At 46.8% G+C, this 13,434-nt stretch overlaps 1 protein-coding gene across 3 annotated transcripts in view; it reads right to left on the reverse strand.

Annotated features, from left to right (window-relative positions):
• ZNF687 (zinc finger protein 687) overlaps window positions 1-13,434 on the reverse strand; it is a 238,211-nt gene that overhangs the window by 93,763 nt on the left and 131,014 nt on the right. The window contains exon 1 of one of the 3 annotated variants that reach the window (XM_085639364.1): window positions 6,533-6,662. The exons of the other annotated variants lie outside the window; for them this stretch is intronic. The gene's annotated coding sequence lies outside the window, so the exon portion shown is untranslated. Of the gene's footprint in view, window positions 1-6,532; window positions 6,663-13,434 lie in introns of those variants that run through there. 3 annotated transcript variants of the gene reach the window in all.

Raw genomic sequence — 13,434 nt, forward strand, 5'->3', positions numbered from 1 at the left:
ACTAGGGTGCGACATTAGGCTCAAAAAATGGACTTGTCAAGGTCTGTGCCTGAATCATCGAACCAATAACAAGTCAAAATTCGTCGCAGGTGGCAACTTTAGAAGACTGTATGCAGGTAGGATGTATAACAAATTCAGACAGCGCATAGCTTACATGCATCCCCTAATGCAGCTTCAATGCGCTGCATCTCAAGAGTTACTAATCAGTGAAAGGTACAGAACAAATTAGGCTATGAATGTACGAGCACGATTCCCGTACCGCCCAGGAATGGCTTTGAAATGCACAGCGCCAGGTCTTTATGAACCTAGTGCGCAAAGTAAACAAAACACAAACACTTATGAACACAGCGTTCAAAGTTATAAAACAAGAGTTTGGCGGCCCTGAAGAAAGAGGAATCGCAGCAAATGAAGCAGCCGTGCACCTTTCTTTTATTAACATGGCACCTAAAGTGATCAAAACACAAACACTTATCAACACGGCTCTCAAAGTACAGTTGTTACTCTGTGAAAGGTAGGGAACAAAGTGGCTAAGAATGTAAAAGCACGATTCACGTACCGCATAGGAATGGCCTTGAAATGCACTGCACCAAGTCTTTATGAACACAGCGCCTAAAGTAAACAAGCATTGGCATAGCCAATAGGTCTCGCTTTTGGGACCTTATAAATATTTAGTTATGCAGCACAAAATCCTTGGTGCAACAACATCAACTGTTGCATGGCTAAACACTTATAAGGTCCCAAAAGCGAGACCTATTGGCTATGCCGATGCTAGTTTAAATCCTAGGGTTTGCTGCATTTCTGCCCCTGTGCCTCACACCCCCCTAACCTCCCTCCTGCAAAGCTAGGGATAGCTTTACTGACTGCTCATCCCTGCCGCTTGGAAAGTGAGGCGTTTGTATCAATGTATGTATCATGCAAGAAAGGTGGAGGTACGTCTTAAACTACATTGCACACTTTTTGAAAACCGCATGGATTTAGTAACAAGGAGAGGCAAGATAACCACTCAAACCACTGTGTGCTAATCCACTTTAATTTAACTAAACACTAAGCTCATAGGAAATGTTTGGCATGTGATGCAAGTCCAAAACGGTGAGAAGCAATGACTGAAAGAAAGTGTGGTTTGTAGCCACGCTGCACAGCATCTGTAATGCTGTGCAGCATAGCTAAAGTAAAATGTAAAAAAACTTTGCGTGGCTGCCAGCCTCTTTGTGTAGGCATCATGCATGTTCGTCAACAAAATGACATGGGTTGGCATGGACAGCGTTTTTTAATACTTTTTAAAGCAGTCAGGGAAATAGAAACAACAGGGAGAGCAAGAGATGAAGCAACATGGGTAGGGCGGGAAACACAGCAGCAACACAGGTAAAGTCAGAGGGACACCAAAGCAATAGGAGGATGGCAGAGACGTAAACGCAAGATGGGGAGCGCGGGGCACACAGAATCAACAAGGGCAGGGCGGGTACACACAAAAGCAACAAGGGGAGGGCAGGGTGGGCACTTAAGCAACATGGTGAAGGGATGTGTGCACGGAGGCCACAAGGGTAAAGAGTGAAGTGCGGTTACAACATGCAAAAGCACACAGTTCAGGGAGAAGCTGTGAGGATAGAGTACAGCACGAGAAAGGGGAAGTAGTACATGAGGGGGCTGTCCCGAAAACACCTGAAATCTCTGTGAGTGTTTACACAAAAAGAACAAGACAGTAGAAGCTTGTACGGGTCAAAAGAGAGTGAGCAAGCTGCGAAGGTCAGGTATACATCACATATCCCAGTCTGTGAAACATATGAAGGTGTCCTGTGGCACCATGATCTCCGGGGAAACTGATGCGAAAGCCATGGAGCCTCACAGCCATGTTTGGAGCAAAGATGAGGCACGGTTGCTTGCTGTGATAGCAAAGGGGTAGGTCAGGTCTCAGTGACTACATGGTCACAGTAAAATGTAAGCACAGAGTGTCCTTGGTAAAATTGCGTTAGCTGACGGCAATGTCAGACTTGTCCTTGTCTTGTGCGGACGGAGAGTCTTGGTTTTCCAAGAGTTGGAGAGTGTACCGCCGGCATGGAAGTCATCTGTCACAGGAAAGCAGGCAAATTAAGTTCACGCTTAATGTTAGAACAAGCATTGGCCACGCAGCTGCTAAAGTGACGCAGCCGGACGAGAAGGGCGGGGGAGAAGGGGGGGGGGGGTATAGCAGATGGCGGCTGCGCGCGTTCACGCACACATGCACGCAAGCTTTAGGCCAGGAAACGCTTGTGGGTAGGACTTTGAAAAGCCCCTTACTAAAAGTCGAGCAACAGCGCATGCGCTGCTGTAGGCTCGACCTAAAAAACAAGAAAGCGAGGCGTCGATGAAGAAAGGTGATGCACGGCCAAACAGGGGGCTCACACCTTTCTTTTATTAACCTCTGCAGTAGCGCTGCGGCGGAATTTGCGCCGCAGCGCTACCGCAGTGCTGACATTCCAATCGCGGGCGTGGTCATGACGTCTCCCGGACGTCGTCCACACATGCCCATCGTGACTCATGACGGCCGGGAGACGTCATGAGCATGGAAGAGGTTAACACGGTGCCTTAAGTAAAACAAAAACCAAAAACACACACACTTCTCAATACAACTCCCGAAGTAAATAAAAAACACGAGAGCGAGGCAGCTGTGAAGAAAAATCATGCATGGCAAATGAAGCCGGTGCATAAAACACAAACACTTATCACTACAATCTAAAAACACGAGCAGAGGCAAACAACAAAAAAGTGCTCACTGAGAATCATAAATAACAGAAAGAGTAAGAGCACAAGTAACCTGGGCAAGTCCTCTTGGGAGATTACAAAAGTCCAAATGGAGGGACTATTATTCACCATGCAGAAGCAGGCATTTACAAAGGGCAGCAACAGGAATAAATGATAAAGATAGGAGGTGCTCTAAGCCCACATTGTAGATACAGCATGGTTTCTTTCCTACATGTAATTTCTGAAATGATGCTTTAACACATAACCGTACAGTACACCCCAATCCGCCACCACTCCAATCCACTCCAGACCAATCCACGCCAATCGGCCCCGCTCCGATCCAAAACAGTCGGCCCGCTATGATCCAAAACAGTCTGCCCCGCTATGATCCAAAACAGTCTGCCCCGCTACCATCCAAAACAGTCTGCCCCGCTACCATCCAAAACAGTCTGCCCCGCTACCATCCAAAACAGTCCAATCCAAACCCATATGCTCCACTCCAATCCACCCCAATCTAATCCACTCCACCCCACTCCAATCCAATCCCCATTAATCCAATCTAACCCACAACAATACAACCCAATTCACCTCAATCAAGTCAACCCCAATCCAACCCCCACTGCAATCCAATTAACTCCACTTCAATCCACCCCAGTCCACCCCTCTACAGTCCACCCAACCGCACTCCAATCCACCCCATTGCAATCAAATCCACCCCAAGCAATTTCAATCCACCCCAAGCAATTTCAATCCACCCCAAGCAATTTCAATCCAGCCCAAACCAAGCTAATCCAGTCCACTCCATCCCACCCCCTCCCTACTCCAGTCCAACCCACTCCAGTCCACCCTACTCTAATCCAATCCACCCCACCCCAATCCACCCCATTTCAATCCACCCCCACCCCATCCACTCCAATCCACCCCATCCAATCCACCTCACTCTACCCCAATCCAATCCACCCAAACCCACTCCACGACACTGCACTATACGACATGCTTTGCCACTGAATCACTGATCTCTACTCCCCTCAATTCTATGACACTCTTCTCCCCCTACTCCGCTGTACAACACCCTACTCCAACAAACCATAAACCCAGTGGTCCACAGTAAAAGACAGACTGTCACAAAATGATGTAATGTTGAAGATAAAACAAGTACTTTCAAAGAACACATTTTAGAAATAGGTAATCAGACAGTACAGATTGCAAACATTTTTATAAAGCCATTAAAAGGACACTCATTAGTAAAGCAGATGCAGTGAGACCCGGAAGTGTGAGAGGTACACTACATCACAATTATGACAGTTTCATTTTATAAAAGAGGCATGGGGGCTAATTTTCCTTACTAGAGGACACCCTTGTTGCAAAGAGGCGGGCAACACGTGGAAGCTCCTTTGTTCCTGAAAGGGACAGTCTGTTTCGAGATTTGAGTGATTGTCGGGCATGGTGGATAAGGAGTGAAAGAGGCAGAGGAGACAGTCTGGTACTAGGGCCTTAGCTATTATTATTGCAGGAGGTACAGTTGCATTGGGGTCTAGGAATGTGGGGAGAGGAGTTGGCCTAACAGCTAGGGCGGAAGATCTCAAATCTGGGGAACCGGGTTTGAGTTTCGTTAAGTACGCGCAACATCCTGAGATTCTGGGCAAATCAGTTAATCTCCCCGTTCCTAACAAAAATGAATGTGTCCTCTTGTAACGCAACCGGTGCTCGTGTAAAGCGCTCTGATACCGGATTCCCTCAGGTCAATTTTGTTTGGTGTACTTGTTATTTTAGAAGTCTCACATTTAGTGTGGATTATGACCTAAAGAATAAGTACCTTAGAAAATGACCTAAACAGCTCCGACCCCTCCGTCCAGCCCATCCCCTCCCTCAAATCTTGCCATAAAGTTTTGAAGGGGGCTCGACATCAAAATATTTTGTTTAGGGGGGCTCAAAGCAAACCCGTTTGAAGAGCCCTGGTCTAGAGTGACAGTGTGTGTGAAAAGTGATGGGTTAGAATGCTACTCAAGCAACTGCTGGTGTTTTACACTATTGGCAAGCATTCCTACAATCACTGTTTGCATGTCTGATGTAAGCCTCAAGTGGACAAGGATATACCCAGCTGTGTGTCCCACGGTCACTGTGCCAATAGGATACAAGGTATACCTCATTGACGAATCCATCCAAGGCTAAACTGGTCTAGGGTTGCTGGCATTTCCTCCTGAAGGGGGCCTCGGTGCAAGGATTGTCATATGGAGCAGGTTGAGTCCTCATTTGCATAATGTGGGAGTCTGTCAAGAGTGATGGAGGGGGGGGGGACGATGGGTTGGAATGTTATACAGAGCAACAAGTGGTTTCAACTATTTACCACTTGCACGTTCAATAATAAGGGGAATGTGAGGCAAAAAAAAGCCACTGATTGTGGCACCCTATTCATGCCGTTGAGCCAGGTACACAGCAGGATACAACGCATCATGGAACGGGAGTGTAGTGTGAAGCCTAGAACTCATTCACATCTGGAGTACGGCGGGCACTCAGTGGCATCGAACCAGATACACAGAATGCACGCTGTGCCAGCAAGCTGGATGTTTGGCAAGCAATTCTCACAGTGACATTGAAAATGTGCACACTGGGCAAGAGAGGGCCAGTGGAATAAGAACGTGGCTGTTGATACACAGCAAAACTAGCGTCTAGCATGTTTGAAAATGCAACAGTTTAAAGGGCACTGTGGACAAGACAGTCAATGAAAGAAAAAAACAGGCTAATGGTGATACTTTCACCCCTACTAAAGCAGATGTACAACGGGTGATAGATACTAAAAGCACCATCCAACTCGTGGCACTAGTGATGCCATACAGAGCACTGAAATTGGTACAAAATTGTTAAAACTCAGTTGCCAAGTCAAAGATACTGTGATTAAACAACACAGGGAAACAAACAAACCTGTGGGCGATGAACGCCTCTGATCTATATGCAACAGTGGACCGTACATTGCCATTGAACCCTTCAATGATAATCACTGTGTCAATGAACGGGCAAACAGCACCGGTGGGTGACAGGCACACTGAAGCATGGGAGGGGGGGGGGGCGCACCACAGCACCAACGAACCGCTGCACATCAAAGTGTCAAGGACTGGTGATACCAAAGCGCCACTTGACTGGTCTCATTGCGAAAGGTATCGCGATACTGAACTGGATACTTAGCAGCCAATACCATGCAGTCAATAAGGGTGCAATGCAATGCAATACGTCACCAATATACCTTATGCACTATAATGACCCTATGTAAGAAAGAAGAGGCGGCCCAATCAAACGAGAAGCATGACCGGCAATAAATAAATAAACGGCAATCAAAGCAGAGCACGACAGGCAAAGCAACACATCCAAACTGAGCTATTCTCGGGCACGTTCTAAATAGGGGCAGAGTCGCCGCCACTTGCAGGCTTTCAGAGGGGGGTTGGCGGCCACAGCGCTTCAGACCCTGCCTACGGCGAGCAATACAACGCCAATACACTGGGCACTGAAGAATCTAGGCCTCGCCTCGAATCTCGGTTGCTTATGAAGGCTTGACATTTTTCGTCACCGCCTTCACCAAAAGCCTGTCCTTTTCAGGTTTTAGGGGGAAATAAAGGATTTATAGAGAAATTTACAAATAAATATATATCAAAACGTAAAGAGTCGTGTCTGTTCGATCAGTGGTGCCCCCCTCCTCCCTCTACAATGGATGCAAGGTCAGCGCTATCGGGGTGAAATAACACAGTGTTCAAATGAATGAAACTAGAAGCGCCTAGAGTGCACGGGGTGCGTGTCGGTGTGGAGCCGCGGCGACCGATACCTTCTTCCCCTTCTGGTAATGGCGGCGGGTCGGCTCTTCCGCGAGCGGAGGCAGCTCGAGCCTGCTGACAAGACTGCCTCTCTCCCTCCGGGGAATGGTGGCTCTTCCTCCCGGGAGCTCTCCTCCTCCTCACGCCCGCCACCTGCTCCCCGGCCTAGGCTGCACGCGGGCGGCGGGTGGCACCGGGCCCACCTGCGCCCGGCGGACCCTCCATGCCAGGGCCCACCTGTGCCAGGCGCGGCCTAGTCGAGAGAGCCAAGGCGCCGGGCGCGGCGGTGCGCAGAGAGCAGGCAGGCTGCGTTTGAATTAATTTTGTTAAATCCCGGGCCTAGCAGACGGACCGGGCAGAAAGAGGCGCTACAGGGACAGCCGCCGCGGCCCAAGCAAGAGCCCAGTGACGTGGTGCCAGTAGAAGAGCACGCCGGGCACCGCGGCCTTTTTCTTCTGTTTTTTTTTTTTATTTGCGGCCTTGCATTTCTATCCACCCCTCCTTCCTATCTCCCTCCCTCCCTCTCGCTACGCGTCGAGGCCGAGCCCCTGGCACAGCTTTGCAACAGAGGCCCTCGGCAACAGGGAGAGTCGATTTACACAGGCAGCAATGCAGCCTCGAGACTCGCAGCCTGGGCCTATAAACAGGCAAACATGGACAAGAAGAAACGCAATAACAAAAAGATAAATCTAGCCGTGGAGCTCTTGTGGGCCGCCATTTGCACGGCTCCCAGGAAATACCAGATCAGGCCTCTTGGGTTGTTGATTGACAGTTATCAGCATTGATAACTACTTAGCTTTCCGCAAGGATATTAAGACCCACCCTTTCCCTTTAATGTAGGCCTCCTTCTGTCACCTGCCTCCCCTTCCGTTTGCTATCCGGGCCCCTTTGCCGGGGCAGCTGTGCGCTCTATAAAACCTCATAATATAACATAACTCTTGTTTTGTACAACACCAAAGCCTTGGCTGACCCTGCCAGAGCACAATCCCCATACAGAGCAACAACGCCAATGCTCATTTGGTCTCATTCTGTGAGGTTTTTCTTCGCAGGCTTAAACTTAGCTTTGCCATACATGCAGACGCATACTTGTTAACTTACCCTCATTTGGACGATGTTGTTTGTCCGGTTTTCAGTGATTTTCGCCATCCTAAAAAGCAACATGCTTCTAAAGACTTCAATATGGGTAACCATTTTTGCAAACCTGCAACACCTTCCTAAAATGGGTTAGTCCTCATTGACTGAATGTGATGTGATCAACCTTATTCGCGAGGCCAAACAGGTTGACATGAATGCATAGGTCCCGTGATGCAAAAGGGAAAAAAAACAACAACAAAAAATCCTTCGTCCCATTCACTCCAGACATCTTCCCTTGCACCTCTGCATTATCTTCCTAGAGCACAACCACCAAAGACGATTTGTTCCCAAATAAAACACAGTGACTGTCAATTGAGGCCCTGAAATTAGAAGTGTGCACAATGCAGTTTGCGGGATCGGACATTAGCACAACTGATTTAAATATGAGAGCAGTGATGGGAATTAAAGCCAGTTCACAACATTACAGTTTTCACTCGCACAGCCAAACGCCCTTTGTGCCAGCTGTCAAAATGTTTTACAACTTGCAGCCTGCTCCCTTCATGGTGGTTTAAACCAATCCAGTCTTCCACCCAACAGCCCTGTCTGTACTGCAACCCTCATTGCAGGGATCAGACAAGCATTTGCAATGCAAAAGGTCTCGCATTTACGAGAGTTTGAGCTATTGGCACTGTAAATGACAATGCTTTTTACTTATGTGTTGTTTTTAAAACAGATAAATAAAAGGCATCATCATTGACAATGCCAATAGCTTAAACTCTGGCAAATACGAGACCTATTGCATTGCAAATGCCAGAGCATGTGTTCTCATTTTTTTTGCAGAGGGTTAGGAGAGAGTGTGTCTTGCCTGCAACAGAAGGCAGGACAAAGCTAGTTGAGAAAATAGTGCTCAAAGGCTGTAATTAAAGCCTACTTTTTAATTTCTAAATAAGAACCCACGTAACAGGGGGTGTGTCTCCATGGGAGTTACAAAATGAGACAAGGTGGTACTAAGGAGGGACTACTGAGCCTTTTGACTAATGAACAGCCACAGTTTACAGTAAACAATGACACAATCTAATGAAAAATATGGGTGGAGCTTCAAGTCCCTACCTGAATATAGCATGCCTCAGAGAGCAGCGCATGCGCTGCCCAGGTTCGACCTAAAAAAAGATATAAACCCAATGCACTCTACAAGTGTGTAAATGCCACAACGCAAATGGGTTATTTTAAAGTATTGACTTGCTGAATATGCCACAGCACCATTTAAGAGTTCACCAGCAAATGAAACATCATGGAACAAGTGTCCGACACTAATTTGGTTTCCCACTGAACCATTTCTCTGGAAGGCTTAACACTTGGAGAAATATGGAATGCCTTCAGCAGTCTACGATGTCCAAGCAAAAAAGATATATAAGCTCCCATGTATTCCCACAGTCCCCTTGTACAGCGCTCTGTTGCTAGCAAGTGGAGTCTGTGCTTTAGAAATATCAAAATATGCACACATAGGATACACAGATATAAAATGTGCACTGGTTTCATGACACACTCACAATAGAAAACACCTGGCAGCACAACAAGGATCCAGAGTCACAAAAGTTAGAAAGAAGGTTATAAACACGATTCCTTCAAGCTATTGTTATTCATCTGACACCTCGGCACATGCACACTCCACACATGGCTCAAGTGTCCGACTGCCATCAAACTACAGTTGTGTTACATCCAAGAAACAGATCTAACAGGCCACAACCCTTCTCATATTTTGCACCTTGTAGATTTTTTCATTTCAGAAACACATTTTTAACCCTGAGATCAAGGTCAATCCTCGCTACCACTGCAAGAAGTGTTTCAAAGTAGAAATGGGGAGGAAATTAAATGCACTGCGACCAAACCATAAAACTGCATTCCTTTTCTAATTATTCACATCCATCCTCTTCCCAGGATAGATGGCCTTGTACAAAAAAAAGTAAGCACTTTAGCACTCACCTATTTAACTTCTTCCCTTGGGCATTCCAACAGGGCCTTAATAGACACGCCCCTGCCGCCTATGGACCATGGATCGGTTAAAAATCTATTATTTAGAGAAGCTGTACTTTCTGCATCTTAGAACTAACCAGAATACCTTTCCGCCACAGATTATCTACAAACATCTCTTAGGAATGCCAACACTAGGAAAAGTGGAAATGTAATGTCTTTTAAGGGTCTAACAGTTATTGCCCCTAGTGTCCCCACATCTATTTAATTAGCAACATAGAGAACAGAAGAGGATGATTTAGGTGGCAGGCAGTCTGAGGGGCCAGAAGTAATAGGGTAAGTGTAGGCCGTTGAGACCAATTCATGTTCGCTGTAGGACAGAAAGAGATAGATAAGCAAATAGTTGGGAGAGCTAAAAATTGGGGAACACGATTCACCACTAATTTCCTTAGAGCTCCCTCCCCCCAAGACACCAAGGCCATTTACAATGGACGGGTCGGGTTCTAGGCGAGAAGACCTTGCTACAAGCCTAACTGAACATCTAACTGGAGGGTTCTGAGACAGCTCTGTTGGTATACAGACTGAGAACTCACAAGACAGACGGAGAGTGTACTGAGATATTTCCGAGATGACCAGGGTTCCGCCGGATCGCTGGTTACCAACCCACAAGACGGCTCAGTCCGTGCACCTGTGGGTGGTTGTATGTGGGTTGCAAGAATGCATGCAGGATCCAGCTGGCCTGAAGCAGCTCAGTCAGCAGCTTTATACCAGCCAGCGAGAGTACGGCAGATCAACATGGGGCTCTGGACAAATAGTTGTGTCCAGTATTTTGCAGTTAGATGACATCACTGAGGGAACCCAACAAATGTCAGCCACCGTTCAGCCAGAGGGCCAGATATTGAGCCACCGGAATTGAAATAGTATGTCCAATGAGGTGCTCCCAGACTGCTTGGCCTGTGTACAGCCAGAAGGGCCACATCCAATTCTAGTCCCCAAGAAATGTGGGCTACTATACCAGCTAAGTGCTTGGTATAGTTCTGCAAGCTTTGCCATATAACCCCTGCATTGGCAAACGACAACACAGACACACTTGGTAATGAGAACAATAGGGTACAGTCCCTCAACATGGTCAAAGTGCAGCAAACAGTAGAAGGCAGTCACTGACTGCCACACGGTTCCAATGTCTACCCATGAACAATGGCTTGGTGGCGGATCACATCTGTATAACAACGGATCTGATCAATACAGTGTTTAAAGATGGCTCCTATTGGTTTAATCAAGGGCACCTGTATAGCTCTATCGTGAGAGTTTCCAGGGAGACGTTGTGTGCATTTGTAACTAAACATCAGTGTACTCTGGGCTTTTGCTGTTTGACTCCTTACAAGTGACTTAATAGCCAGGTAATTGCACATTCATGTTGTCCGGGGTTTACGTTCAGAGTTGCGTTGTAACGGCTGCTGTTGTAAGAGGTAATTGCCATTGTGCTGCTCTGTTAAGGCCCACAGCATTCATTGGACTGGTGCGTGCTGGGTGGGTGTTTACTCTGCCATTTCGTGTAGAGTGATATATTGATTGTGAACAGTAGGGTGCGTGAGCTCGGTGAGGTTCAAGTATACACTGCAACTGCAGTGAGTCGCAAGAGTGCAGTGCTGTTTAATGTGTTCCACTACAAGTTATGAGAACTCTATAACTATTATTTATACCTCCCCTTCCGTAATATCCTGAATGTATATACCCCATGGCATCGTCAGTCATATTATTGCTTCCAAACATCATTCGGATTTTTTGACTGGAATACGCGAGTAAAGTAATGTGGACACCAATGTAAAATTAACCAGTTTCGAAATCAGAATGTGCATCCACGAAATATATTTGACAATCACATCTCGGCACACAAGCAGAACCGTTTTAAAAGGCCTCGGTTTTTGACATATAAATGAACCTAAAAGGCCTCGGTTGTGGACATATAAATTAACCTAACAAAAAAATCGTAATAAGTCTAATGCAACTCATTAAACATGCCAGCATCGTTCAAATGTGTCAATCTGTTAAAAAAATGATAAATGTGTTACCCGGTGTATGAAGAGTGTGTTCGGGAGTAGGGAGAGTTCAGGAAAGAGGGAGTAGAAGTTGAAAGCGAATGGGCGGGGTCTGACAGTGAGAAGAAGGGAAGTGAGTTTAAAGTCATGGTGCCATTTTCCATGATAAAAGCTAAAGGAGGGGGTGCTCGGTGTCGGAAGGCCGTCTACGCCCACATCCCACAATGTCACAGTCAAACCTCTCGTGCAAGCATCTCCTATAAAGTGATACAATTACAAGAGTGCCAAGAACTCTAGACTGAGATATAGGGAGCTAATTCGTTTCTTAGCGGTTTCTGGGCATATGGAAGACTGCACACGGCAGCCCACCGGAAACCATAAGCGCTCAGGCCCAGTAACACCTTCCATCCTCAGACTCACTGTAAATATTACTCGAAATTCAGGCAAACAAATAACTTGGGCCAGCTGACCCGAGACCCTCTGCAACGTGTACATTGAGAACAGAACGCGGACTATCATGGTTCCTCTGTGCGGTTTCACTGTACGTATTTCCGGGGAACAAGAAAAACAAGTTAGGCTGCGCCACAAAGATCCTACTGCTGTACAAATTAGGGCCAGTGACGCACGCACGCACGCACAGTGCCTAAGCGGTACGTATGCCCAGAGGCCGATTAAAAAAAAGAAAACCAGACAGGAGCCAGCACTGACAAACACAGGCCTAGCCTCTCCCCATTCACCGTGCTTGCTTGCTGCACGGCATCAGCTAGGCCCCAGTTACACACACACCCACCTTCTTAGATGCTATCCACCCTTGCACTCAAGGAGAATTGAGGAACCGAGGCCTTTCACCCCGGTGACACCGAGAGCCCCCCCCCCCCAGCGTTAATGACGGCGTCGAACAAGATGAAAATATTTCACAAAAACGCCCCTTCAAATTGGCTCCCTACAACAGTCGCCACAAGACAGCACATATCTTTCTTAAAACGCCCTTATAACCAACTGTCGCATTGTCCACGTTTTTACCTCTGCAATAAATCGGAGGAAAAATGCTGAAAGAAAAGAGTTTCAAAAGCCCAAATGCTAACTAAACAGTCTGATTCAACCAAGACGGCACAGGAAGAGCCACCGCCCCGCCTTAGTTGTCTATTTATAGCGATATATTTCTAAACACATAGCACTGGCCCAGGTATACAACATTTGTTTTTAAATGACCCACAGCGCCGCGTGTGAATATGGTGCACCTCTAGGCACATGTGTATTTAGCGAGTATTTGTCTACTTCTAGGCGCTGCACCAACATAGCAAAAGAGAACTCATTCAGCTGTCGCTTGTCAACTGGCTGTCTCACGAGAGGGTTGGCACATCTAGGCCACCAGCTGTGAAACGGACAACAGATACCTCCAGGGGAGGCTTGTCAGCTATGGGGGTGGACGTACCTTCACTGCGACACCAAATAAAGCAAGACCCCCGATTGCACTCGTGACAACGGGGAGGTGTGTGTATAGGGTGTTTACTAATGCCCAACAGACAAACCCTGGTGTTTTTACATATGCTGCGAGAAATGCACAACAAAAACAGACTATGAAAGTGGCAGCCCTTTCAATAATGGAAGAGGTATTACAAAATAATATTTTTATCGGGATTGACACATGCAAACAAAAATAACCTATGTTAATGCCACGTATTGGGCCTTATTAACGTTATGGGGAAAGAGAAAAAAAACACACGTATACCTCACTGTGTGGTTATAACATCGTATGGTTAGGCCTGTGACAACACTGCACTTGGGGGATTTCCGTTTCTCGTGGATGGCAACACTTTATAAATCTT

This window comes from Triturus cristatus, chromosome 12 (genome assembly GCF_964204655.1).
Source record: "Triturus cristatus chromosome 12, aTriCri1.1, whole genome shotgun sequence".
Classification (NCBI taxonomy): domain Eukaryota; kingdom Metazoa; phylum Chordata; class Amphibia; order Caudata; family Salamandridae; genus Triturus; species Triturus cristatus.